General features: G+C 46.1%; 1 protein-coding gene across 6 annotated transcripts in view; it reads right to left on the reverse strand.

The window, feature by feature from the left end:
- Positions 1-23,249, reverse strand: part of Auts2 (autism susceptibility candidate 2) — a gene marked incomplete in the record, with an annotated part of 1,123,237 nt that overhangs the window by 162,267 nt on the left and 937,721 nt on the right.

The raw sequence follows: 23,249 nt of genomic DNA on the forward strand, positions 1-23,249 counted from the left end.
GCAACCTAAAATAACAATGGCTTAACTAAGAGTTCTCTTTCTCACATCAAAGTCCCAAGGTAGGCAGTCTAGGGCCTGCATAGCATTCAATAATGTCAGGGACATAGAGTTTTTCTAGGTATGTTGCTGTTTCTGCCTTTATTGCCTTCTATTCCCAAAGCCAAATCATAGTCCAAGATGAGAGCTGCAGTCCCAGCCACTGTGTCTACATTTCAGACAGCAGAAGGAGAAAGGGGTGAAGTAGACTTGCCCTTTGCACTTAAAGATACTCATTGCAAGCATGTTTCATTTCATATTAATATCATCAGAAGAATGCAAGTAGATGCTTTTGTCACACCACATACAAAAATCAACTAAAACTGGATTATAGACTGAAATATAAGACCTGAAACTAAAAATAAATGGTAGACTAAGTCTATCACATTGATGATGATTCTTTTGTTTATGATCCCAAAAGTAGAGATATAAAAAGCAAAGGTAGACAAATGGGATTACACCAAACTAAAAAGCTTCTACACAGCAAAGGAAACAACTTATGCAATGAGAGAAAATATTTACAGACCACACATCTGATAAGGTGTTAATATCCAAAATAGATAAGGAAATTAAACAAGAAATGCAAGAAAACAAACAACTGAATTAAAAAATGGACAAAGGCCCTGGTTAGACATTTCTCAAAAGACAACATATAATTTGGCCAGTGGATATATGAAAAAATGATGGTCATCACTCGTCGTCGAGGCAATGCAAACTGAACGCAAAATGAGAGCTGGGGTTGTGGTTCAGGGGCAGACCACTTGCCTAGCATACCTGAAGCCTTGGGTGCCATCCCCAGAACTGCAAACAAACACGAGAACAAAACTGAAATGAGGTAGGTATCATGTCTCCCCCGTGAGGATGGCTATTACCCAAAAGACACTTGGCAAGTGCTGATGAAGATGTGAAGAAGGGCAACCATGGACACTGTTGATGGGAAGAAAATTAGTGCAGCCATTGAGGAAAACAGTATGGATGGAGGTTCTTCAAAATAAATAAATGTAGAACTACCAAATGACCTAGTAATCTCACCTTTGGGTATATACCCAAAGGAAACTGGATCAGTATGTTAGAGATAGCTGCACTCCCATGTTCACTACAACATCATTCACATTAGCCTGGACACAGCAGCATCCTCAGCATCCCCAGACATGAGTGGGAAAGAAATTGTGAGATTATATATACATATTCTGGGGTTTAAAGAAAAGAAAATCAAGTCATTTGTGACACATGAATCAACCTGAAGTAATTATATTAAATGAACAAAAATACAGTGGTACTGCAGTTGACAAACTTTTTTGTTTGCAAGCAATTTGGTTCACAAACAGAAGTATTTGGCAAAATTTTATTTTTGGTTGTGAACTCTGAATGGGGTGATGAATATGACTATGGCCGTCTTTCTACAGGAACATGAATGTGACCATCTTTCCCAGAATCATGGGATGAATTAAATTTGTGAAGTGAGGTGCCACTGCATACACTACAAGATCTTACTTATATATGGAATCTCAAACAGTTGAACTCCGAAGCAGTGAGTACCATGTTGGTTACCAGGGACTGGGTGTGGGAGGTAGGACCAGGGTGATGAGGAGTTGTTGGTCAGAGGGTACATAAGCAAGGCAAACAGAAGGAATAACTCTTTGCACTCCATTGTGCAACACGGTAGTCTAGCTAACAATGAATTATATTCCTGAAAATAACAGAGTAGATTTTTTTTTGCTACACACAAAAGATAAGAATGTGAGGTACTGTATATGTTAATTCACCCAATTTAGCCATTCTGCAATGTATACGTGTTTTAAAACACCATGTACACCTCAAATACACAATTTTTGTCAGGTAAAACAAATAAATAAAACAAACAAATAAACATGATACATTTTTTCAAATGCCCATTGGCCAGAATATAGATATATATGAGCACCTTGCTGCATCAGAGGTTAGGAAATGTGGATTTTATTCCATCTAATAGGACCAGTTGCCCAGCTAAAAATCAGTGGTTTATTATGGTAGTAAGGATGAAAAGAGGAATCAATATTAGAAATCTACCAGCATTCTTTGTTAAATCCATTTTGCTATGAAGCAACATAACAGAGGATTATCCAATATCATCAGTGGAAGCCACACCAGAGGTTCCGAAACCCATCTACAGCCCATGGTTTGGGGCAGGGATTCTCTCAGTATTCTTTGCTCTCATCAAGGTGTCCATCTGCTAATGCATCTTGATGACCTTCAGTCTGCCTAAGAGGGAGGAGGTCTCTCTGAAAAAGCCATGTCAATAAGAAGCTAGAAATTAGAGTGTCTTCTAGGAAAAGGGTTATAGACCCAGAGAATAATTTTCACACTATGGGAAGTAGCGTTTTAAAGTTTCCTAGATAAAGGAAACCATTCTTTCTAATCAAAGAAAAAAATGCCCAGGGTTGGCTAGTCCATCAGGTGGACATCCTCCCATGCTCGGTGAGCTTGGTGGTGCAAGTGTCCTCATGGAAAAGTCATATTCTGTAACTATTTATAGAAATAAATGTTTTATATTTCCTTGCCTAACATATTGATCAAAAAGTTTGCATGTGTGAAGTTTCCTACTTGAAGTAATTAACTCTCTCTTTCTTTTCTTCTCTTTCACTCTCATGATGCTAGGGGTTGAAGCCAGAGTCTTTGTACATCTCCAGCCCACTTGTGATCTTTTCCTTCAAGACAGGGTCATTCTAAGTTGCTCAATTGCCCTGACTGGACTTGAACTCACCATCTCTCTTCCTCAGGCTTCCAGCGTGCTGGGACTATAATATAAGTGTGTGCCACCAGGTCTAGCAGTGACTAACTTTTCTATTTTAAGTAAATGCAGGTAAAAGCAAGCCTATAATTTTACTTCTATGATGCATAACACCTTCTCTTTAGAGCTTATTATTTTCTAAATATAAATATCTGTTGAAGATTTAAAACAATTGTGTACAACTTCTCATAAGCTTAATTAAACAGGCAATATCATGTGTTACATTCCCGTCCATCTCACTTGCATGGAAGTGTATTACAAGCTATAATCATTGCCCAGAGAAGACAGCCTGGGGGCTGTACACTACCAAGAAAGTAGGCCGCTGTGCTTGCAGGTGGAAGTCAACCCATACCGGCCATTTCTATGGTTTAACCTCTCAGAGTCCCCAGACTCTTCAGCTCACCTTGCTTGTACCATGAATTGTCTTGTATCTTGTCTAGATTTGGCTTTTCTAACACTTGACACCTCAGTGCTTTCTCCCTCATGTACCATATCCTCCATATCAAACACTTCCTCAAGATCTGCTCTTTACATACGTTTTCTGTTGGTGGATTTTGCAAAAAGGCTGGAAATGATCACATGGCCCAACACAGAGACATTTTAGGGAGTGCATCTTCCTCAGCACTGCAGAGTGAATGGCTGTGCTGGGCGATCCTGGGAGTGGCAAGCTCCACATTGCTACTAAGCGAATTGCAATCCTAGGAAGCCCTTCTCATCCTCTAATAAAGAGTGGCTGAGAGTAGCACTTCCTTGTCAAGAAGTCAGCCAAGGGCAGATGGGCCTTTGGACCTAACCCAGAAGAGAAGCACCCCAATCACTCAAAAGTATGGAGCTGCCCAGAAGGACTCTAACTTGGCCTAGTTGAGAACTGGGGTTCTTTGTTACTAGCACTTACTAAAGGTCTCCATGCCTACTGTTCCTTTAAGTACTAGCACAACAACAGGGAGGTCTATAAAGTGTTTTCTTTTTCATTCTTTCACCGTCTTGTGTATTTATTATGTGAATAGGAAGTACACATCTATATCTCTCTATGTAGTATGACGTTGTCCAAGAAAGACTACTAAAGTAATTCATCACGAAAGGCTTACGTACACTGCACTATACATAAGCTTCATGAAAGCAGAAGCTGTGTGCATTTCCTTTACCACTGCATCCCAGCTACCAACACCCTGCCTCAGAGAGAAAGAAAGTCCTCAGTGTTCGTTGACTGAATTCATCCATAATGCTTCTAAACCAAGAATCAACTGTTGTTAACGTAATTATTGATGGGCAGCAAAAATCATATTTGTTTCAAGGATCATAGATTAGAGTGTCAGGGACTCCTCAAATTCTAAATCATTTATTTAAGCACATAGGGGCTGGGGATATAGCTCAGTGGCACAAGTATCTGCCTGGCAAGTGCAAGGTCCTGAGTTCGATTCCCAGTATCCCCCCAAAAAAACAAAAACCAAAAAAAGTAAGCACATAGGGCTCCAAGTAGAACCCCCTCAAAGCTATCACATCCAGATGAGACTCATTTCTAAAGGTCTAGAGATGGTCTAATCATCTCCCCTAACAATCTTATCCCATGTTCAATAACCTTTTATAAGAAAGATGATCTCAAACAAACTCATTTTCCACTATTTACTAGAAATGTTCCAGATATGGTATGTGAAATAGATTTCAGTGAGTTTTATGTTTATATAATGAAGGAAGAACCAAAGAGAAGGAGGGAGGGAGGGAAGAAGGAAAGAAGGAAGGAAGGAAACAAGAAGGGAAGGAAGAGAGAGAGGAAAGGAGGGGGGGAGGGAGGGAAGGCAGGAGGGAGAGATGGATTGCTACTTGTGATTCACAGTACCAGGAGTATGAGCTAGTAAATGTGATTTGATTATAACGGTCATGTTATTAGACACCTCTTCCACGTAAGCCATCTCCTCCAGCACCTGTCAGCATACTCAGACTGTGAACACGAATGCCACTCTTCCAGTTTTTAGGCTATTATTTCAATCCATCTCACTTAGCAATAGGTGGTTAGCCAATGTCAAAAACCAAGAACAGGCAACGACTTCCCAGTATTTCCATGGGATGTAACACTGAGCGCAGCACAAGGGAAAATGCTCTTTTATGATGGTTTAAAGTGGATATGTCACTGTCGATAAGCTTCGCCTTAGTGAAAAGTGGAAAATGTTATACCGAGTTCTTCACATGTGTTGAAAGTGGAGACTCATAGAACAGGAAGAGCCCTTAAGATGGCATGTAGACCCTTTGCCCCCTGAATGGAAGCGCCCTAACACAGCACTAAAAGAAAAGGTTAAGAGCACACATGCCAGGATCCCTCAGCATCCTAGGGCAACCTGTCCCACATTTTAGAAGTCTGGTTTTTACTTTAGCCTTTAAGAATGGTAATAATTAAACAGACTCCTTTACATGGTTCTCCATTTGGGAGGATAATGTGAAATCCGAATTTCCAGTCTCCCTTGCAGCAGATGCCATGTGGTGGAAGGCACCCCAAGTCGCAGCTGCGACCTCTTTGGTGAGGCCTGTCACCAACTTGTCCGGTGACATGGGAGGCTCACTTCTCCCTCCTGGGCCATAGTTTTCCTCTAAGATACAGGGGTGAGGAGAAGCAGAGTAGGCAGTATGCTCTTTGGTTCTCTCCAGGCTCTGCTATTAGCTAATTTGGAAGTAGGACCTAGGAGCAAGTGACATCTATCAAAGAAGATGAAAGTTTCTACTTTCCATGTCTTGTAAATTTCCATTTTCAAAACCATGAATTCAAATTTGGCTGGGACCACTACTTTATAGCAGTTGATGCAGAGCCAAGTCGAACTTCTACCTTACCCAACTACAGCAAGTGAAACAGAAGCTGGGGCAGGCACAACTCCAGTGCGTCCTCCCCTGAACAGTCACTTGTGCACTCTCCTCTCGTCCCACCTCTGCCCATCACCAGCCTGGGGCAGGGAATAACACTGAGCCAAGCATATTCATGAAAGTCTTTATTCTCTAGGTAAGCAATAGAGCCAGGCACGGTGGCACATGCTGGTAACCTCAGCACTAGGGTAGCTGAGGCAGGAGGATGGCTGGAAGTTCAAGGCCAGCTTCAACTACATTGCAAAAGACTGCCTCAAAAAAAAGTAAGCAGTAAATAATCTTCTATGGAAAGGAATAACCATCTACAATGTTAAATGACATTGCTCCAAGAGGTCCAGCCATTCATTTATTCAGCCAGTGTTCACCAAGGGTTTGGTGAGTCCTAACAAACACAGTTTGTGCCATGTAACTATATGTTCCTACTGCATGCCAGGGACATTTTAAACCACTCTGCTAGAGAGGCCCAGGTTCCAACCCAGACAAAACCATCTTGTCAAGCTTTGATGTCATCATACAATGTCTATCCCAGAGGGGTTTTCTGAGAGAAAATACTGAAGTGCTGAAACCTCTGTCTACTAGCCCTCAGTATGTATTAGTTATTATTATTTCTTTTCAGAGGAACTGGGAAGGCTGGGCATCACTAAATGCATATTTCTTCTGTAAGAGAAGATAGCAGCAATTTCAATTATAGCCAAAATCACCTCCCTAACAATTAGGTGTCTTGTCTCTTGTGCTTCTCTTTCTCCTGTTCTTTTCTTGTCAAGAGAACAAATATTTGCAGGCCCTGTACACAGGGTCAGAGTCTTATCTGTGTGCTACCTGTACACAGGGGTTGAGAGTGTGGAATCATTTCTCACAGTGACAGCACTTGCCCCTCCATGTCCCTAAATCCTTCTCTTGGCATTTCTAAGTACTGCTTGGTGGTGGCAGCACGGGCTGCAGAGGCCAAGGTGCCAACGGTGAGATGCTGCCAGGCCTTCACTGGGGGCGTGTTCTGACGGAAGCCCTTCCCCTCACGTGTTAATCTGGCCAACAAGCTTGCTCACGGATGTGACTGCGGGACGTGAGTCTGGACTGCTAACTTGATGGGCCTAAACGATGTGCAGGAGATTAGTAAAGCACACTCTGGCGTGTCTGAGTGGGTCTTGAAGGTGTGACCTTGGGGACTGTATCTGGCCCCTGCACCCTTGGTCTCTGGCTCTTCTATGCTTTCTGCTTTACAGATGTCATGAGTTGGGCAGCGCTCCTCCTCCGTGCCCTTCTGCCATGGCCTTTCTGCCTTGGCACCAGCTGACCACTGACCATGCACTGTAAACGTGAGACACAAGAAATCTCTCCTCCTTTAAATTTTGGGCACTAAGTAGTTTGTCTCATAAATGTAAAGTTTACCAATACAGGCTCTGTCCAGGATCCTCAATCCACAGTGACCAAGGATCTGGCAAACAGATACTGGGCGAAGAAGTTAACTGACAGAATACTGAGAACCAGGTGTGGTGGCACAAGCCGAAATCCCAGGACTCAGGATGGCTCAAGCAGGACAACTGCAAGTCTGGGCCCAGATTGGGGAACCTAGTGATTTAGTGAGACTTAGTCTCAAACTTTCTTTTAAAAAAGGGGCCTGGGGATGTAGCTCAGTGCAAGGGTCCTGGGTTCATTTCTCAGTATTCAAAATAAAATAAAACAAACAAAAACCAGAAACTTTCAGGTCTCTGCTCCAGTCTGCTTAGAATAACATCAGGAAAATGGGGTAAAGTGTTATCGCCCATCCTGGCACTTCCAACACCTGTGTTATGATTTCAAAGCCGAACAAAATGAGCAGAAATAGCCTGTGTAGACATAACGAGTTTCAAAAAAGGTGCATAAAATCCTAATTTGTAAAATAAATGGATGCTTAAAAGTAGAATAATTTGTTTCACAGCGCAGTTCTTTGCTTTCCTAGAGGACTTGCTTTTTCTGACAATGTCCTCTTTATGAATTTAAAATAGGACGCACAGGACTTAAACCTGACTGACATACAACTTTTCAGGACACATCTTTACCCAAGACAGGGCGCATGTTAGCGAGCATGGCTGGAGACAGACGAGAGAAAATTAGATCCACTCTGCGGGCTGTTCAGTCCGCAAATGTCCTGCCCTGCTTTTTGAATTCCACAGTGTCACTGCCTTGTGTTGAGTATGTTCAACGAAGAGTGACCCAAATACTCTATTACTGAGCCAACTAGAAGGGCTTCTGGAAGAAACTGAGATTTTAAGTACACTTAATAAATATCCCACCAATACTTCAACCTCTCCGTGTATTTTTGCAACATTTTTCTTCTATGAGAGCCAGGGTGACCTCATCGCATTTGGAATATATTACTGCAATGGAACATACACAGCTGCCACACCAAACAAACATGAGTGCAAGGTATCATGAGACCTGCACCTCCCAAGGAGGAGCCACTTATAGACCAAGAACCAAAACATCCTACCATTAATCCTTAGCAACCTGTAAAGTAAAGCTGCTAGATGAAAACACTTGGCTGGGTGTCAATAGGCCAGGGGTCAAGTCCTGGCCATGCCACCGCGTAACCCATGTCGCTAGTCAAGTCACTGCTTGGAGCTTTAGTTTCCCCCCTGCCAGGAGGGGTGATCACGCTATGACACTGTCAATGTGAGGTAGCTGATCTCAGAATAGGCACAGAGGCGTTTGCTAGGTGAGAGCAGGGCAAAAGTTTGGCTTTAAATACCTCTGTTTTGAAAGTGTTTTGCCCCAATACATCACACTCAAGGTGCATTGTTACCTAAAAGGGAGGCTACCTGGAAGCCCTGGGGATTCCCCTAATGTCTCAGGTACCTTGAGAGATTTACCTGCCCTGGGACACTGGAGCAACCTGGCATTGCCACCCTGTGATCTGCTAACAGGGAATCAGAGATTATTAGGGATACAAACTTTTTTCTCACCCATGCTATAAAGCAAATTTTACATCTTTGAGCACTTGCTTATAGAATATTATAATCAGTCTTCACAACCACTCTGATAAATAAGACAGGCAAGTAATGTTTATCCAGATGAGGAGATAGGTGAATTGCTTCACCTCACTATAGTACGATAAGGGGCAAAATCTTGAAAGAAGTCCTGAGATTTTGAGTTGCCCTTTCATGGGTATGTGCAACCCAGAAAACAGTGCTATGTGGAAGGTGGACCCTCAACTTCCTGCAGCCCTGGAGTAATGATGCCTGTTATAACTTGGATAAACCTTGAAAACATTAAGGAAAGGGCTACAAAAACTACTTATTGTACTACTCCATTTATATGAAATAAAATGTCAAGAAGAGGAAAATCCATCAAGACAGAAAGTAGACTGCTGGTTCCTAGATTTGGGGAAGGGTGTGCGGAGGGCGACTAATTGATTTCTTTTGGGGTGCACAGAATTAGTGGTCATGGCCAGGCAATCTGGGAAACTTTAAAAATTACTGTACATTTAGAATAGATAAAAGTTCATCACTGATACAGAATGTGCATTATATTTCAGTAACACTGGCATTACAAAGCAAACAGACCAGCAAAAGTCTACTTTACAACAGTGGTTCTCAAACTACTGCACGCAAGAGTCAGCAGAGACTCCTGGTGACTCCTGTTAAAACACAGGTTGCTGGCCTCTGCCCCCTACGGTTTCTGATCCAGCAGGTCTGGGGTGAGGCTTAGGTATTTGCACCTCTAAGAAGCGCCCCACGGAGCAGGTCCTGTTGGGCTGCAGCCACATTTTGAGATCCACCGGCGTAGAGCAGCCCTGCTCCCAACACCAATCCCTGTGTTGGACGCTGCGGCACACCACCCAGGTCCCTGCCTGATGGAGGGCTTGTTGCTCAGGTGCTGGCAGTGCTGTCAGCAGGGAGTTTTAAGGCTTGGCTATCTCTGCCCAACATGGGACAACTCTGAAGGCGTATCTAGCTCTGGTTAGTGACCACTGTGTCACTCGGCCTGTATTACAGCTTGATGTCTCCCTCTACCTCCTCATTCTTACTCGTTCTTCTTCTTTCTCTCACAGGCATTGATGCTAGGAGCTCCTCTTAATAAATATTCTGCAAGCTAACTTCCATTTCAGATCTGTATCGCTGGAGAACCCAACCTGTCATACTGTGTCCAAATCATCTGGGGAGCCTGTTAAAATGCAGATTCTGATCCTACAAATCAGAGCACAGGGGGCTGGGGGTTTAGCTCAGTGGCACAGCGCCAGCCTGGCAAGTGCAAGGTCATGAGTTCGATTCCTGGTACCCCAAAAAAATTTAAAAAAAAAATCGGAGCACAGATTTGAGGTTCGGCATTTCTAACAATCTGGGCGACTCCAGCGCTGCTGATCTGTGGCCCACGCTGAGCAGCAAGGGCATAGATAACCTTGAAGTACTCCTCTGAGTCCACAGTGGGAAGACTCCATGAGCCACCAGGGCGAATGTAAAGGGAAAAAGACACCACATTTAGTAGGTCATTAAAAGGGGTTGATATCCTGTCCTTGAGATCCAGGCCATGGAACTGGGTTACAGGTGAGTGTGTTCAACTTAGGTCTTTCAGGTACTTCCAGCAGCTAATCCCCTTGGACAGGGGCCAAGTGCAGCCTGAACATTACTTTATGTTCTATTGTTACAGCATGGCTGCAGGGAGTTACTTGGGCAGGAGTGAGTAATCTGCCTTGTGCAATCAGCAGACAAGTGGTGACTGATATCAACCACCTAGCCTATTCAGGGGACCCAAGACCAAGTGGGGAAGAAGGTTTAAAAAAAAGGTACAGGTAGGGGTGGCGGCCGCCATCTTTTCTAGAGCTTTTGCCTTCAGAACAGTTCATTCTAAAAGCATGCAGGCCAGTCTCACCTTGTTCCAAGTTGGACCATCTTATCTGGTTAGACATGTGGCTTTGACTTGAATTTATTCCTAATTTGGGAGGAGCTCTAAACCCTGTCTCGTGGTTTTTCTGTTTGGACTAATTTTAGATAAATACATAGGTGGCGACTCAGCAGGTTTTGAAAACAGAAAAGGAATCTGGAAGCAGTTTTTGAGATATTATCAGAGAAGGGAGCTTCTGTATCATCCCATCGAACAACCTCTGGTCAGAAAGATAACCTTGGGGTAGGCTGAACCTTGGGGAGCTATTAGGGTAGCATTTCTGAGCATGCAGCACTCTCCAGTCCGCTTTTTTACCCATTTAGCTACCAGAACAGCTAGCAGTAAGGTGTGAGAATCTGGAATACTTCAGAGGAAAGGGGCAATATGAAGTCGTGATCTTTAAAGTTATGAAACTTGGCCATTTGTCATTCTTGAATGTTACAGGTCTTAAGTTTCCATGCATGTTGTGTAGTCAATCATCTGTCTGTTCTAGAAATTCATAAAGAATAAAAGAAGGGCCGGGGATATAGCTCAGCGGCATATCACCTGCCCACCGAGTCAAGGTTGTGAGTTCGATTCCCAGTAAAGGAATAAAAGAAGTGGGTGTCTGATGTGTCTTGGGTAGAACCTAAGCCAAAAAAGGAGCAGGCAACCACTAACACAAACCTGCATGGAGAAGCCATGCCTCTAGAAGGGCAGTTTTCTACAGTTTTGCTAGATTTTCATGGCAGTAAGGATAAAATGTGATTGAGAAGAAAGGAAAAACCAAAGTAGTTAAGTCCTTAAAAGTCTGGATTGTACCAACGGTACAGCATCAAGTAGCTTCCATGCTCTGGACTTTGGAACCTGCAAAGTGCCCAGAAGGGCTCACGAGGGGAGGCAAACATGGACCAAGGATCTTTCCCTACTTCTGCTCTCACTCACAAAGTGGATTTATGAATAAGTTTCCAAAGTGCTCTGCAAACTTTAAAACCCATGCGGTATTAAAGATGCACTGCCCCATCACCACTGCTTGCTGTCTCTTCCGGAGTGACATGCAACTTTAATGGTTTCCTGAGCCTGTTTGTGATACGTGGGCTCTCCAGAGGAGGTAGCCCTGATCATCCTGTTGAAAATCCAGACCTTGTGTAAGCAAAAAAAGAAGTCAAGGACAGAGCAGCATAAATATTAGTACTGGAAGTGCTAATTATTTACCAGTGTACTCAAAACCTAGTGATTTCCAAACCTGCTGGAGCGTCTTTAGGAAAATAAACACACGCATCCTGATGCAGGCTAAAAGGATTCCCAGAAACCTACACCAAAAATACAAGTAAATTATCCTCCAAGCAGGGATTTCTCTCCAGTTTCACTGCTTCCCACAAGGGGAACAATTTCTTGAGAACATAATAGTAAAGGAAACAATACACCACCGAAGAGGAAAATAACATCTTTATAATTACAGATTAGTTCCCAAACAAATTGCACACCTACACTTTCACTCCGCTTCGAGGCTGAATAATTTCGGTGACGCCTGCTCATCCCCTTCAGTTATTCACATTACAGCCTAACAGCTCAATCATGAGATTTTGGAGACGGAAACTTTAGACAGCAAAAACGCTCTCAAATGACACGCACTCCATTCCCAGGAATGCAGAAATCACAGTCACAGATGCAGAGATCAGGGTTAATGCCACTGCAGGAGAGCCCTGGGCCTTTAGGTCTTTGACGGACCCCAGTGTCAACATGCTAGTTTCAGAGACCGCCTGATAACTTCTAAACTATTCAGATTTTATCACGCGGGAATTAGTGGCTAAAAAAAAAAAAGTCTAGCTTGCCCCAAGGCAGCATATCCTTTTATCAGGAATTCATCTAAGTTGCATTACTTCAGCAAGGCACCCACATTTATTTCAACCTACTGGTTAGTTATCCATTAAATGGGTTTCTTAACCATCACACTGGTTATTTAATTCCTACCCCATGGCTCCCCCAAGAAATAGAAAGTGCACTATAATTATATAAACTCTTAATTAAACCGAAGAATTCAGTGTTGCCATTACCCGTCAGTAATTCCACTCAATTAGGACAATAGACTTCCATTTATTACTGAACTCCTAATTGCTACTCATTTTCCTGGTTAGTAATTGCCAATCCTATCACACAATGTGCTTAAAGAAAATCCTGCCATGAAATGATATTTCTCTCCTTCAGAGGAAAGGTGGATCTGATCGCCCTCACGGATCAGGAGTTGAGTTGTCTTCCACAGCCGCAGGCGCCTCCGGCTCAGTGAAGCCCCGGGCTCGGGCTCGGTTACTGCGGCCGCAGTCCGGGAGACTTACCCACAAAGGCAAGGCTTATCCAGGTTGCCAGAGAATTCCAAAGCCGAAGCCCAGGAGAAGAGAACGCAAAAACAAAACCACCCGATGTGGCCTCCGGATTTCCAGAAGACGAAGTTCAAAGTCTCCACCCAAGGGGCATTTCAGGTCTTCAGGTGCACGTCCGTGGCAGGGAGCACGCCTGGCGTCTCCTGCATCTTGGCCACCAAAGATCTGAAACGGGGCTCCGAGGGTGGCAGCCGCGGGACACCCCGGCGGGGCCAGCCGGCTGCGACGTCCCCAGATCGGGCTTTGGAGGCAACTCCACCGACAGCGACGGAGCCCAGTGCGCCAAGGCCACAGCTCCCCGGGAAACTTGCCTGGCCCACTGCCCGCAGCTCTGGCCGCTCTTCGCGGCCCGCACCCGGCTTGAACCGGTCGTGGAAGCCGGCTCAGGGAAAGCTTCCCAGCCGTGACCAGAAGCGAGCGATCTACCCGCGGAGACTAGCGGATGCCTCGGTCCCGGAGCCGCGCGCCGCCTGCATCTGCCCCGGCTCCGCCAGCGGAGCGTCCCTGCCCGCCTTGCTCCTCATCGCGCTCTTCCTAATTAGCCCAGAATCCTGCAGCCCGTGGCTAGCGAAGACACCCGCGGTGGGGAAACTTGACAATTTATTCCCGGGCCCGTGGGAGGTCACCCGCAGTGCACTAGCGGATTGGCTGCGGCGCGCGGGCGGCAGCGGCGGAAAGCGCAGGCAGCGCGCTCTGATCCGCTCCCCCACCCCCGCCTGGGAAGGACAGGTGCTGAGATTGTGCAGCCGCCGCTAGGCTTGGGGCGGCTTGGAGGAGAGGCTGTGGAACCGCACTCTGGCCCATCCTCCCATCCAGACGGGGAGGTTTGCAGGAAATGCTCTCTGTTGTGTGGGGTTTCAGAGGTCACCCCTGAGTCTTCCAGGTGACAATGGACTCAAGCTCACAGCCAGAGGATATTAAGAGCCAGGTGCCACGTCCCTGCCAGAGGAGAGGAGGAGCTGGAGGAATGCGTGGCTGTAGAGGCAAGGGGCAGGAAGGCCAGGGCAGGTCAGGGCCTCCCGCCCCGACTCTCTAAAGAGGGCTGAGGCTGCGGAGAAAGTGGCGGGGAATTTGAGAGCTCTGACATCGGGCGTGTCCGGGAAGGCACAGCATGCCTGAGAACGCAGTTGGTGCCGTCCATAGACCTGAGAGATGAGCAGAGCAGAGAGCACTGTCTCCTGGTACGCACAGGGTGACAGAGTGGGCTTGCAGACCCAAGCTTCTGATTCTCCGGTTTCAGCCGCAACACCCCAGTGCTCCTTGAGAAAGGAGCTGTGTGGACCAAGAGGAATTCTTGAAGGGGCCAGAAATAAGTGGCTGTGAAGGACACTCGCAAATAACGCCAAGCCCCTGGAAGAGGCGGGGCTGCTTCCATGCCACAAAGCACGGGTAGGAGTCCTTACTGCCCGCTCCATTTTGGGTCTTTTGCTGCATTTACCCTTTAGCAGACAACATACTCACCCGCTTCCATCTCCCACCCCACTGATTATGTCTCCTCTGGCCTTTGCAGTGCGCAGGGTACAGGGAAGCAGCAGGCTGCAGAGCTCTGTCCTTAGGCCCAAGGCCTGAGAGCTGCTCGGCCTCTCTGTGGTCCCTAAATGCACAGCACCAAGAAGGGGCCCTGTCCCACTTGCCCTGTGTTTGGAGCAGAATGTGCAGAGCTCAGCATCTAACCCACCCTGTCCCTTTCCTGAGCTGGGCAGTGAGCCTGCTAACGATTCTTGTCAAGTCCCAGGTCCTCCGGAGTATGATCTGGGGCGCAGTGGCATCCAGGAACTTGTTAGAAAGGCAAATTCTCAGACCCACCCCGTCCTACTGAATGAGAAATTCTAGAATTGGAGCCCAGCTGTCTGTGTTTCTAGAACAAGCCCACCAGGTGACTCTGGGGTACACTCAAATTTGAGAACCACTGCTATAAAGACCTAATTCCCACAGTCACAGAAGGGGGACAAAGCAAAGGCCCAGGGTCCAGGTAAGCAAGAGCATTGTGCCTGGAGAAGACCACCCATCCCCTTCGCCACAGCCTGAGCCCGGCCGGGGAGTCTCACCAGAGGTGTGTACAACTGGGGCAGGGGATTCTTTTTCTCCTCTAACTTTGAGGTTCCCTGGCCTGATCTCATCCTCCTGCCATCTCAACACTTGTGGATACAGAATTGAAGGCCTCTGCAACCCATACTGTTTTGCCTTGGCAGAATAATATAATATCCTGTGTTCTAGCGTGTCTCACGATGCCTTGTATCTCTCTGTGGAATCGATCTGAGGAGCTGTTCAAGCGGCCTGAGTTACCGCAGAGAGATCACGAAGCTGAGGGGACCAAGTTGCTGCACGGTGCACCGGACCTGCATCCAACCCCACAAGGGGATTCAGCCCTCCCATCCACTCAGGCAAGGAACAGTCAGTCCCTTGCTTGCTTTCTCAGGTGTTGTAAAAACTAAACAGCACGCCATGTTTGAAGGAGAAAAGTAAGCATTACCAAAAATATATAGGGCTTGCCAACCCCTCATAATTCTCAGGAATGAAGAGACAGGGAGTGAATGGCTTCTGACGCCATAATCACCAGACTAGGAGCTGACCTTCATGTTATGGTGAGGCAGGTCCTCTGGCCCAGAACATCACTGAAATGCAGGCCTGAGCTGTACCTGCTCTCCCAAGGGACATGGGACTAAGGACCGAGGGCGGGGAAAGGGAGGCTGCAAGGCTCTGGCCTCAGTCATAGGTTTCCATGGGCATGGAATCTTTTTGATTATTACTGTTACGGTTTTCAGTGCTGACCACTGAACTCAGGGGCTTTCACAAGCTAGGCAAGAGTTTTCCCACAACACTGCACTGCTAGCCCCTTTTGAAAGTCGTGTGTGTGTGTGTGTGTGTGTGTGTGTGTGTGTGTGTTCTTTCCCCAGACAGAGTCTCACTAAATTGCTGAGGCTGGCCTGCAACTTGTGATTCTCCTGCTTTAGCCTCCCATGTAGCCAGGATTACAGGTGAGTACCCCACACCTGGCATAGTTCCTTGATTTTTAAACACTATGTTCTCATCTAACAAAACATGGTAAAAGAAGAAAGGAACATTAGCAATTTAGCCTGTTGGGCGCTTACTGCCTGCTAGGAGGTATTAACATCCCTATAACTATTATTAATCTGTCTTATAGCCGGGGAAAAGAACTGTAAGTATGTAACTAATCTGTCCACAGATACATAACTAGTAAATGGCAGGATGAGATATAAACCCTTACCTATGTTTAACAGCATACTGCTCACAACAAAAAGTTCAGGAAAAAAAAAGAAGAGTCTGCCTGTTCTTTGGAATGTCAGAATGAAAAAAAAATATATCATACACTGATTGCAAATGTGAATGTTTTTTCTTTATGTGTTGAATTTTCACAAGGAATACATCCTATATTTATAACTGTGTAGTATAATTTTTAATTGTTACTGTTTGGTGGCTGTACGTACCAGCCGACTAGGGGGTTGGAGGGTTACCTGCTCAGCAGCCAGGTCAGGATGAAAGAAAAGACCAGTTAGCAGCTTTGAAGTTCATCACAGGTGGGGGAAGCCTGAGCAAAGGTGGGGGGCATTTTAAGAAGATGGTAGGTGAATCTTCCCTCTGCCAGGGACCAAGGCTTCCTGTCCAGGAGAGGGCTGGTGTGGGTCTCAGAACTTTTTTTTTTCCTGTTTTTTAAATCTTTTTCTATTTTTTAAGTTGCCCAGCCTGGGCTGGAACTTTCAGTCCTTCTGCTTCAGGGATCGCAGGGGTGCACCACCGTGCTGGCTTCAGAGCCTTCTTTTTCTCCTACAGCAAGGTAGTGGTGGGGGCAGCATGGTTTATGAGCCCGAAGCTGGGAAATGGGTCTCGCACACCCGGAAGCCCTTGGAAGTCCTACAGTTGGGGTCTGGAGACAGAGCTGGTGCCGGCATGCTCTGCTCCTGAGCTCTACTCAAGTCACACACAGCTCAAGGTGGGCCAGACTGGAACCAGTGTTTTCTGAGTCTTAGTTGAGTGGTCTTGTGCCACCCCACGCTGCCAGTGCAGGTAAGTTTGTAAAGCTGCATGATGAAACATTAAGTACAACTCCCCTTTAATCCAGAGCAAATTAAATGCGAAGAATTTAGCAGGCACTCTGTAAGAGATGCTACAAACATCTGTATGATGAAATTAAGCTCACAGAGCTCTCACAGGAAAGCCACAGTAAATGAGGAAAGGACATGGTGAAGGGCGTTATTCTGCTTATAGGAAAAGTTTGCATTGATAACTGCAAGCATGTTTGTCACAACCAGGAAATCCGGTATTGTTCTGTTGACAACTCACGAACCATTCCCGTGTTCCTGCTACATCACTGGGAGATTTCCTTGGCCAAGGAGAAAATGCTTTCATGTATCTCCTCACTGGGGTTTTGAGTGTTTTTATGATTTGACAGAAGTTTCTTTTTGGTCATCAAAATACACAATTATGATGCCTGGCTCAAAGGTCTACAGAGACAAGCTTGGGGAGAAAGAAATTGCTGTACTAGTTCGACGCTACCCTTCTCTTCAAAACAGATCCTTACAGCAGCCTCCACCACTGCTGTGTGTCTAAGCAGTCCCACTATGAAGGCACAGTGTGCCCCCAAAGAAGTCCCGCCAGCCTCCAAGGAATGAACAAGAGGTGGAGTCGGAAGCCCACTCGGTCCCCAGCTCTGTGAACTGGACAGTTCACCTCCACCTCCTCCCCAGCTTTCTGCTTCTTATCTAGTGATTGACAGCCATACTTCCTCCCTCAGGTTGCTGTGAGGACTCCGTGCAGTACCCCAAGGCAGTCACGAAAGCTCTGAGTCCTGGCCCTCTAGTTAGAGGTGGGCATGGGTCCTTCGTGTGTGCCCCGTGCTCCCTTATAGTAGGAGCATACACACATGACAGGTGCAACAACAGGTCCTGTCCGCTGTTCTGGAGGCCTCTGGTCACCTAGGCCTAGCTGTTCCAGACCAAGATGAGCTCACTGTGTCTTCCTGGGCCTTGCCTCTGAACTGCTTTTTGGGAGGCAAAGAAATGTTTCTGGGATTTGTGAGAGGGAATGGCGGGAGTGTTGGTGGGGGGCAGAAAAGGAGGAAACTGGAGGGGAAGGGGATGCGTTCATCAGTCTCTCTGTCAGGTAAGCCTGAGAACAACTCTGGTCCTTCCTGTGCCTCGAGCTTGGAATGATGAGCGGAAGAACCACAATGGAAGCGAACAGAAACTATCAGTCATATCTCCACGACTTTCTAGGTCATTTTTTTCCACAGGGTTTTGCAAACAAAAGGGTTGGCGGCTTTTATTTCTCTCCCCGTTAGTCCAGGCTGCTCCGTGGACTTTATCGTGCAGCACCCCTTCTGCCCCCTGGGAGAGCCCTCATTTACTCCTCCACGGAGGAGTGGAGGAAGGAAAGCCATTCGAGCAGATCCATTCTCCTTGGCCCTGAAAGGAGCGGACTGCCCGGCTCACATCCAGCAGTGCGTGCTTCAAAGGCCGCTGCTCCACTCCCGTGGGAAGCCAGAGCCAGGGAAAGGCCCCCACCGCGCGAGTGGCCGCCTTTTTACGGCTGCTACCTCTGCGGCGAATGCTCTGAAGGGATTTTGAGGACGTGGGGTGCCCAACAAATGTTTCAAAGTGGATGCTTCACTTTCAGTGATCGTAAGCTTTGTAACCCCTGATATATAGATTGGAGTCTGAATACGCTTAGATCTCAGAATGGAAGGATTTCTAAAGGAAAACTCCAGAAATACCTGAATTCAGATGTTAAAAAAAAAAATGTGAGAGAATCAAGAACAAAGCCAGCCAAAGCAGAGGGAGTGAGTAACCTTTCATTTCAAGCTGCTTTCCCCACTAGAGACAGTCATGATCTGCGCAGCACCATTTGATGCAAATGCCTCGAAGAAAAGAGCCAGTGGATAATAGATAAAGGATTATCTGTGACATTATGAAAAATGAAAGTTTAAAAATGGCTACAAGTCCCATAAAAAAAAATTCTAAACTTTATTCAGTCTTGTTGAAAGGCAAGAGCAGAACTGTGTTCTGTTCAGCCCCTGGGGGCCCTGCCTCTCCCACCATTGTTCGGATGCCTTCCACCGGCTCATCAGTTTTAAACAATCTTCCCTGCTGCTTTCTGTTTGCTGGAAACGGAGGGCCCAAGAAGCTATCACAGCCCTGTTTCTTTCCCCTAACCTGACTCTGATGCTGGACACTCAAGTGCAATAGCTCCCGGCCCTCTCCCTTCCTTTTCCTGCTGGCCCCCTCGGTGAGAAACCACCAGCTGCACACTTGATTTAACAGATGAATTACAGATTCAAGGCATGGGTTTCCAGGGCAGGAAAGAGTCTGATTTCTGTCCAGGTCTCTCTTGATTGGCACAGCATGGAAGTCTTTCATTTAATGGGCCAGGCCCTGCTGCGAACACCTCTGCTGGCTCCACACCGATTTCTTTCTTTGCAGGAGAGAGCAGCAGAGATCCTAAAGGCAGATTTTCCATCTTCCAAAGTTCTGGTGTGCTCACCACATAGCAGTCTTTTAAACAGAGCATCACAAGTGTAACCCAAGACTCAGGGAACATTTGATCCCTCTGCCAGGCCATCTTTGATCTCAATGTTCGTGGAGAAGCTGAAGAACCTATATGCACACCTAGGCCACAGAAATATGCCACTGTCTTCCACCCAAAAAAGAGGCAACAGTGGGTGGCAGTTCAGCGTGAGGGTCTGGAAAGGAACTACCTGGTTCAAATTCCAGCCCTGCAGGTGGCCAAGCGGGCTCAATCTGAGCAAGTCTCAATGTGTGAATTTCTCTACTTACAAACCAATGACAATAAGATTATTGGATTTAACCAGATAGAATTATTTATATTGGATTGTTTTTAATATAATAAGATTATATAGTTTGAACCACATAAAGTTGCCAGCATTTGACTATTTTTAACATACAAAAATTGTGACTTTCTATGGCTCATTCTAATCTATTCCTCAAAGGATGACAAGTGTGGATAAAAGGCAAGAGCCATATGAAATATTTACCAAAGCACCCGTTATACAGTATATACCCAATGAAGGAAGCTATTGCTATTACTGTCAAGAGGCTTACAGCAATCACTTTCTGTGTTCAGGTCACTATCCCAGGTGTGAGAAACTTGCCAAGGACAACCTGCCCAGGAGAAGCAGTGCTAATGAACGCAAGGGACAGAGTATGGTGTGCACTAAATCTAAACTGTGTGTCCTCGTTACACCATCTTTTCTTTCTAGTCCTCTTTTATTTCCCCCTAGTACTGGGATTGAATTCAAGGCCTCATGCTACATCCACAACCTTTTTGAAATCTTGAGATAGTCTTGCTCATTTACCCCGGCTGCCTGAAACTTGGAATCCTTCTGCCTCCACTCCCAAAGTAGTTGGGCATGTGCTACCACACACAGCTTCATTTCCACTTGAAAAATCCCTTCCCACATGGAATGCCCCCTTCTACTCTGGTGCTATTTTATCTATCCATGGCCACTTTCATAAACCAGCTGGTATCGCTGGAATTAGGCCTATACCTGCTCAAACAGGGATTCCAAAAATATGCTTGAAAACATATATGAATCATAAAAACACAAAAACAGTGGGGAAAGGGTGTGTGGTCCTTTCTTTGCCGAGAACCACAAAGAATTGGAGGCTGAATAGTACTGAAATGGGGAGGAGATGCGTTATGGTGTTTGCAGGGAAGCACAGACCTAAACGTACAAGACGCCAAGGCAGAATTACGGCTTCCTTGGGGTTCACTTATCCAGGAGGAATCCCTCAGGCTCCAAGTTGGTGTTTCTCTGGCTCAACGGAACAATCTTTCTCCAAGGGAAGCTCGCAAGCTGCCCGTGGGCTCCCAGCCCCTCCCCGGAAGGCCGCCCCGAGGAGTGCGCATTTGTCTTTGTGCCTCGTTTTTCTGATACCCAAACGTGGTGGAAAGGATCTGAGTTATTGCAACTGTTGGAGGGAGAAGGAAATAGAGGAATTATGAAAATCTATGGGCCAAGGTTGACCTCAAAGACAGCAGTAAATGTCACCCTGCCAACCAAACGAGGCTGCGCAGCACAGTCTGTAGAGGCCAGTGTAGTCGAATGGAAGCATGCAGCTAGTCTCCCCCCTGCAGCTTTTATTTATGTATTTTTATTTTTTCCCCCAGTAGATTTTAGGATGCAACCCTTTGTGTTACGTACTTGTAGACACAGAAGTGCTAAGTATAGGGCAGCCTCCAATGCTGAGTTAACCCATAACTCTTCCTGGAGCCCATGTCTCCAGGTATTCTCCCGGGGTACATGTACAGTTCCGTTCCTGCTTCCAGTCACGGCCTTTCTGATAGCAATCCTTAATCCCTTCACTTTACACACACACACCTGTACGTTAATGAAATCACCCTGCATTGGCTAGTCATAATTACCTAGAAATTGTGTTTGATTCTTTTAAAATTAAAAAAGTCACAAAAGTGGAGGATAATATAAGCATATATGTAAGGAAAACCTCAAGAGCCACCATCCAACTTAAGAAATACATATATGCATATATATCCACAGGGTAAATATTATCACCAGTGTGATGTTTATCAGGCACAGTACGGTATCCTTCCGCAACTCCCCCCTCCCCGTGCTGAGAGTTGAACTCAGGGCCTTGTGCATACTGCACAAGTACTCTACTACTGAGCTGGATGCCCAGCTCTTCCTTGTGAAATTTTTAGGTAAGAGATTCTGACTCACTGGGTCCATTATGGTTCCTTTACCTTGGACAAACTGGTTGATGGCGGCTGGCAGCAAGATGAGCAGACCACACAGAATTCAAAGGAGGACACGTTTAAGAGTGAAGGTATCCACTGTTAATTATAGTAAGAGGCATCAGTTGAGTCTGTTTGAGGCAAAGCAGGAATATGATCACTCAGGGATGGCAGATCAGTTTCTGCTTTCACACCTGGACTAGTATGACCAACTAGTAGCCTTGCCATTCCAGGATCTGATGGGCTTCTCTGAATGAGTCAGTTCACTTGTGACTTTGTGACTCTCAGCAGAATGTCATTCATGAGAGCCTCATCCTCATTAGCGGAATGGGGAGCTGGGAAGAGGAGAGTGTGAGTAGCTCTACCCACCCACCTACTTTATGCCAGTAGAGGCCCGTGCTATAAAAGTGCTCACAGTACAGTAAAACCCCACAGCCTGGCCGGAAGCCATAGTGCCCTCCAGAGGACTAGAGCAATCCTTCTGTGTGTTGGACCCGTTGCTCCCATATCAGGGCAGGGTCAGGTTGCCCCCTGCAGGATTCCCAAAAGCAGAATGGTCAAGGCTCTCCTATGCTTTTTCAGGCAGCGTCTTAATTAGCCAGTTTCTATGGAAATGAGCTTATTGCTAATCAGATTTCCTCACAGCACCCAACTGCTTCCTGATGTCCCCCTCACCTCTGAAATAGTGCTGAATGAAGTCAGTAGAAGCCAAAAGGAGTGTTAGAGGAGTCAGTCACTATGGCTTTCCTTTGGGGTGCGGGAGATCAGACCCCTTGCTTACTCAACACTGTGCCGAGCAGGGGGTGAGGCACAAAGACAGCCTCTGGGCACTGCTGGCTGGGCGAGGCCAGGGACACACTTGAGCTGCAGCCTGTAAGTGTCTATTGTTGCCAAAGAGCCAAGGTGTAGGGTGAGTGCCGCAGCATACATCCGGGCCTTCGGCTTTTCTGGCAGGACACAGGATTCTTCCTATTTGTCCCTCTTCTGAGGCAAAACCAGTGCTCAGAAACCTGGAAAAGGAGACCCAGCATCTTCAGGGGTGCTGTCTGTGCCGCCTTCAAGCCTGGCTCTAGCTGAAGCCTCAGCATGCCACCCAAGATGCCTTCCTTATTTTGCTCTGCATGTAGGCGTTAAGATGCACAGCCATCTTATCAAGGGCGATCCCCCCCTCCCAAATTGCATTTGACCAGTTTCATTTCTGCCTGAGATTAAAACACAGAACTTATAAATCCCAAGCTGTCACAGTGTGAATGAAACCCTAGAAATAAATCCAGTCTAATGACAGAACGATCCGGAGACCTCAGTGGGAAACGAGATACTTTGTTTAATAATTATCAGCCTGCTTTCAGGGCCTGTCTGCCAAAGCAGTGGTGTCAGAATTGCAGAGGGAAGAATTTTTTTTCCCCAGATTTCACCCTGGGAAAGACTGAAGCCATTTAGAACCAGACTGGACGCTTTTGATTTACATTTGTGATATTAAATGTGGAGCGGCTGTCTGCATTTATGCTACGGGGCATTACTTCAGTTCGAAGAAACGGGGAGGTGGCAGAGATCCAGTTTACTAATGAACAAGCTTATCTGGAGGAAAACAGCTTTTCACACTGTAACAAACAATGAACACCTCTTAGATAACAAATTCAATGGCA

Source organism: Chinchilla lanigera, unplaced genomic scaffold (genome assembly GCF_000276665.1).
Source record: "Chinchilla lanigera isolate Chin_1 unplaced genomic scaffold, ChiLan1.0 scaffold00055, whole genome shotgun sequence".
Lineage (NCBI taxonomy): Eukaryota > Metazoa > Chordata > Mammalia > Rodentia > Chinchillidae > Chinchilla > Chinchilla lanigera.